Genomic DNA, 5,910 nt, shown 5'->3' with positions numbered 1-5,910 from the left:
GTCCGGCCAGGGCCCCCAGGGCCGGCTGGGCAGCGAGAATGGCCACCCAGGGCCCCAGGGTGCCCGCAGCCTGGCACCATCCTGGGCACCCACCGAGTGGGCAGCGCAGGAGAGCTGGGAGCCGGGGCTGGGAAGTGCAAGGGGATGCAGGGTCTGGGGGATACAGGCAGGGGGTTGCAGGGAATGGTGGATGCAGGGTGGGGGAAGAGAGGAGCTGTACTGCAGGGCAGGGATGGTGCGAGGGCTGGAGGGGAGGCAGAGGGGTGAGAGGTGAGGGGCTGGGCCTCCCCTGACCCATCGCAGCCCTCTGCCCTTCCCCCCCCCGCTGTAGGAAGCAATGCTGGGGGGTGCCCCAGGCTGGAGGAGAGCTCCAGCTGCAGATCTCCCCTGCAGACGTGGGCCAGTAAAGGGGGCAGGAGGGCACAGTGGCCCTGGGACCCCCCCCGGGGTGGCTGCTGAGGTCCGTACACCCCGGTGCACGGAGACAGCAGTGCCACAGACTCCGCTTCCAGTCTGGCTTAGCCTGGTAATGCCACGAGAACAGCCTCCATCCCCCAGTCCCCACCAGCTGCCTGTACCCCCCCGCTACAGCTCTCAGAAACACCAGCTTCGCACGGAAACCTGAGCAGCTCCCAGCTCAGGAACCGCTGCAGGGGATGGGATGCGAGGGAGGAGCAGGATTTGCCCCTCCAGGCTGAATTAAGCCCTCTGGAAGGGCTGACGTGGTGATGCCACGCTCTGCTGCCACCATCCTAGGACACTGTGGAGAGGACAGACCCTCTCTGGCCCCTCCAAGACCTCCCTGATTGCCCTCTGCCTCCCACGCTCCCTCCCCCAGATGTTTGGGATATCTGGTCCTTTCCCGCTCCAGCCCAGTGACAAATGCTTGCCTGAGCACGGTTTATTATTGTAAGAGCCTGGAGCTGGCTCTGGCCAACTTTCTGCCTGGGGCTAAGCCAGCAGCCGCAGGGCACCCTTCGGCACAGCCACCCCAGGGACGAGCTGTCCCTGCCCCGGGCACTCTCTGCATGCCAAGGAGTGGGAACCGACTCCCCGACATTGCCCAGCACCCTGTGGGCACGAGGAGCCCAGGGCAAGCCCCCAGACCCAGGCAGGGCACGAACGTGGATGCTCCACCCTTCAGCTGGCAGTGCTGGGAGAGGCGGGGGGGGGGCTGCTGAGACCCCCCCAAGCCCCCCGCTGTTTCTCCCCTGCTCTGCTCCGCGGATGGGCTGTCGTGGGCTGGAGCACGGCGGGCTCGGTGATCGATGGCCGAGGCGTGGGCTTGCCAAGCCCTGCGTGTTTGGAAGGCGCCGTGTTTGTCTTGGCAGGAGCAGGGATGTCATCTCCTCCGCCTTGCACCGTGACGAGCTGGGAAAGCCAACGGGGGGTTGTGCCGGAGCGGGTGCCCCCGTGGGTCCCCTGGCAGCAGCAGAGGGTCTGACCCAGAGGGGCAGAGTGAGGTCCCGGTGAGGCGAGAGGACAAGCAGAGGCACCCAGTGGGCGTGCCGAGGGTGACACGGGGACAAACTGAGCCTGTTATGAGCAGATTTGGCCATCCAGGTGTGCCTTGCACCTGGCAGAGCTGCCCCCAGCCCGGGTGCTGAGGTGGTGCTGCCCGCAGGGTCACCAAGCCCTGTGCTCTGCTGGTGGGGAAACTGAGGCAGGAGGGCAGCACCAGCTGGCAGCAGGGCCACGGGGCAGGGGGCTGAGGGACCGTGGGCAGGACAGACACTGGGAAGAGCAGTCTCTCGGGCAGGGACAGCCCGGCCGGAGCTCTGCCAGGAAAGGGGTGCAGTGAGGACATGAGCGGTGGTGACGGATCGATGTCCAGCCCAGCGCCGACGGCAAAGGCGTTTGAAGAGCTGCTTCTGCTGATGGCAGTGAGGCGCTTGGCGGTCGATAGGCGCCTGGAAAGGTGGGGTCAGGTCCTGCTGGGGGTCCCCAGGCACAACAGGGGATCGTGAGGGAGGGGAGATGAGTGCCCTGGTAGTGTCTGCAGTGTGATGTACTGGTGGACGTGGGGCTGGGAGGGGCTGAGACTCCTGAAATGGGAACTGCTGAAGTCAGCACTGCCCCCAGGACTGAGGCTTTTCACTTCCCAGCTGCAATCCAGGAGGTGTGGAATGACAGTGCCGACACATCAGCCCTGCCCAGAACCATGGGCAGGGGATGGCTGGTGCTGCCTGCACCAAACCTGACCATGGGGACCCATCCTGCTCTGCCCCCATGATGGTTTCTGAGCCAGAGGGACAAGTGGGATGCCCATTCCTAGCTGCAGTGCTGAGGTCAGCCATCCTTGCAGCTCTCCGTGCTCCAGAGAAAGAAGCCATCACCTGCCTTTGTGTGAAGCCATCACCTGCCTTTGTGTGAAGCCGGCCCCATCTCACCCATCCTTCAGCCTGGCCCCACCAGCACAGGCCTGGGTTCTGCAGCAGCAGGAGCATGGTGGTGCCCATGCCTGGCCGGGGACTGAGGACTCCTGGTGCCCTCTGGCTCACATGCACGTGGGACCACAGCATGGTGTGGGACCCCACATGCCGCCATGGAAATGGGCAGGAGCTGTGCCAATGGAAAACAGACCTGGACTGGTGGCTGTGGCTGCCAGGGAGCCAGTGCCAATGCCCCCACTTTGCCATGGCATGCTCTGGGCACCTCATGCAGTTCCCTGTGCCTGGCAGGCTGGTGTAGAGGGACACTGGGGCACAGGGGTGTGCACAAGGTGGTAGGGATGTGTCACCATGTGACTGTGTTCCCTCCAACACATCCCCATGCACACCAAATTTATGAATACCAGAATCTTGGGAGGCTACAAGATCCTTTTCCTGTTTTAGGGAGAGGCTGGGGTCATGACTGGGATCACTGTCCTATGGCTGAAGTGGCCATGCAGGAGGTGGCACCAGGAGCCAAGTCACTGGGCCAGAAGGAACATTATCTTCAGGGCAAGGGCTGCATCAGTCAGCATCCAGAGTCTCTGGACTGCCCTTCACTGCTGTCTGGAGCCATTTCCAGCCCCCACAAATATAGGGAAATGCTTGATGTTGCCTGTGTGAAAAGGACAATTGAACAACTCAATGGTTTTAAGATAACTTCCCAGTTTTCTGAGGTGTCCAGGGGCTTTCATGACATGGGAAGGCAATGTGGGCAGAGGGTGGGGGCCAGCAGCTCTGTGGCACAGCCCTGACGTGCCAGTGTGCCACGTAAGTGGGTCAGTGGTACAGCTGTGGGCATTGGTGTGCACAGAGGAGCTGGAAAGGACAGGACAGAGGCAGCTGGAATGGCTCAAGGGCTGGAAGAAACTGGGACACGTCCATGCACGTGGGTCCTCCCGAAGAAGTTGGTCCGGGAGCTGGCTCAGCTCACAGGGATAAAAGAGCACCAAGCATGGAGAGGATTTTTGGCTTTGTGACTCAGCCATTGCTCAGCTCCAAGATCCTTCGCTGGGATGTGTCCAATGGTGGCTGCCTCATTCCAGCAAGGACAGATGGATGGACAGTCACAGCCTGGCATGGCCCAGCCAACGCCAATATCCCGCTGGGGTGGAGGAAGGATGGTCAGCCCAGTCCAGACTGGGTTTGTGGTGGGAATACTGGTGGAAGGGTTCTCTATGGAGACTGAGGGAATTGGGAGAGCCCCATCCTGACTCCCCACCCTTCTCCCAGAAGCACAACCTGCCTCTCCCTTTCCCAGCAAAATCCCGTGGAAATGATGCTCCTGCTCCCGGGTCGCCGTGGCAACCGGCAGGCGCAACAAGAAGGGGATGCAGGATCTGAATCCCATTGCTCCCTGCACCCGGGACCACTTCTCAGCACTTCCACAGCTCCATTGCCCCAGGGCTGGCTCCTTGCTGCGGGGCTACCACCTCTCCAAGGTCAGGCTCCAGCCGAGGGTCAAGGGAGGCCCAGGCAGCCGATGCCGACGCCAATGCCGGCACGTGCCTCGTGGGAAGCTGTCTCCCTGCCTTGCCCTTCACCACGTCCCTCCCCAGCTGCCGCCTGAACTTCAAAGCCACTAAAGGCCACATGGCCTGGAGCATCTTCTCCGTATCACTTCGAGGGAGAAGAAGATGCTTTGAAACCCCCTGGCCCTTCTCCCCTCCTCTGCAGGGTAATTTCCATTTTTTTCAAAACCCCACAAAAAAGGAGCCTTTTTCCTCTTTGTTTCTCTTCTCTCTCTCTCTCTCTCTTTTTTTTTTCCCCCTTGTCTTTGTCAGCTAAAAATATGCAACCCACCAGGGAGGGCGGGTGGGGGGAGCTGCTGCTGCACCGAAGGTTAGCGCCAGGCCGGGCTGGAAAAGCCACTGAAGGGGAATGCAGGTGCTCCCCACCACCTTTTGGGAGGGGTCCTGCCCCAGAAGGTCCCCTTTGCTCAGGCTGAGGGTCGGGGCTTTGCCCCCAGTGTGCTAAGGGCATACTTGGGAGGCAGCAAAGTTTGAAGGTAGAGCCTGCTCAGGACTTGGTGTGACACAACACTCAGCGAAGGGGCCAGACACAGATCCATCTGTCCCGGTTGCTTCCCAGGGAGCTGGGAGATACCCAGGGATGCCCATCAGGCGGGGGCGGGATGTCCAGGCACCCCGCGGGGGGATGACCCCGCGGGGCAGGGATCAAAGCAGCCGGGGGCAGCCCGGCAGCTCCAGGCTGGAGCGTGGGAGGGAGGTGGGCGGCCGTGGAGAAGGAAGGATGTGATGTACCCAATATCCCGCTCCAACCACGGAACGGATGGAGGAGAAAAACACCCCGGGTGCTCGATGTTTTGGGGAGGTGCTGTCAGGGGTTGAGAGGCACCGAGCGGTGCCAAAGCCAGCTGGGAAATTAAATTGGGATGAATCACCCAGAGCCGGGAGCGTTCACCTGAGCTACAAACCTGCCACAAATTCAGAGAAAACACATTTCCCAGCTCCCGGGATTGCAATCTTAAAACTCGTCCAGCTATGCAGGAAGGTGACAGACTTCAAAACTGGCTTACTATTTCTTCCCGCCCCCCTTCCTCTCCCCCTCAAGCACGGGAATGTTGCAGCAGGATGTCTCGGCGTGGGGGTAATGACCAGCCGCGGGCTCCCCTCCGGAGATGGTGACCCTGCAGCGGGATGCCGGAGCCAGGACTCCCAGCCAGGACCGATCCTTGGGCGTCCTGCAGGGCTGAGGGCGGGCGCTGAGAGGGAGGAGGCAGGCTGGGCTGCTGCAACGCAGCAGGATGGGACACTGAGAGCCGGGGGAATCTACCGTGGAGTCAAAATTGTTGAGAAGGCAGGAGACAGACAGTAGGAAAAATTTCCAGGGCAGCTGCGGGTCAGGGGATTTACTGGCGCCCTGGGATGGAGGTGTGAGAAACAGAGAGGTGACAGAGTTGCTGCTGCTGCTGCTACTGAAGTGGGGAGACACCGACACAGGGTGCTCCCGATAGTGCTGCTTGAGCTGGGGGGGGGCTTCGTGGCTTGGAGGGCTGGGGGCAACCCATTCAGAGGATGCCTTGGCTACTTCAAACAAGTTGGCAGACCCCAGACCCGCAGGGCAGGTCGGGGCAGGGGGGGGGTGTGATTTATGGAGCGGGGGATTAGGCAGGAGGAGGCGGCGGCAGCGGGACACACATGGCAGGCGCTGACGGAGGGGAAAGGGCTGCCGGAGCGGGACGGGGTGAGCCCCAGGTGGCCAGGATAGAAATTCCTCAGCCTTCCCTAGAGCTCGGATTTACCCCGTGGCGACGAAGATGGCCCCGCCGGGCAGCAGGGAGCTTGGGGCACGGCTGCTCTCAGGAAAGCATCCTGGTGGTACTCGGCTGCAGGGAGGGAGCAGAGTACCTCCCGGCTGGGGGGCTGTCTGGACAGACTTCCCCCCTCCTCCCACCGCCCAGGCATCCACCTCTCCTCCCCAGAGGAGACCTGAGGGAGGGGAGGCGTTTGGCAGAGGG

Source organism: Corvus brachyrhynchos, unplaced genomic scaffold, assembly GCF_000691975.1.
Source record: "Corvus brachyrhynchos isolate BGI_N302 unplaced genomic scaffold, ASM69197v1 scaffold4, whole genome shotgun sequence".
Lineage (NCBI taxonomy): Eukaryota > Metazoa > Chordata > Aves > Passeriformes > Corvidae > Corvus > Corvus brachyrhynchos.
Note: the sequence above shows the minus strand (reverse complement) of the source record.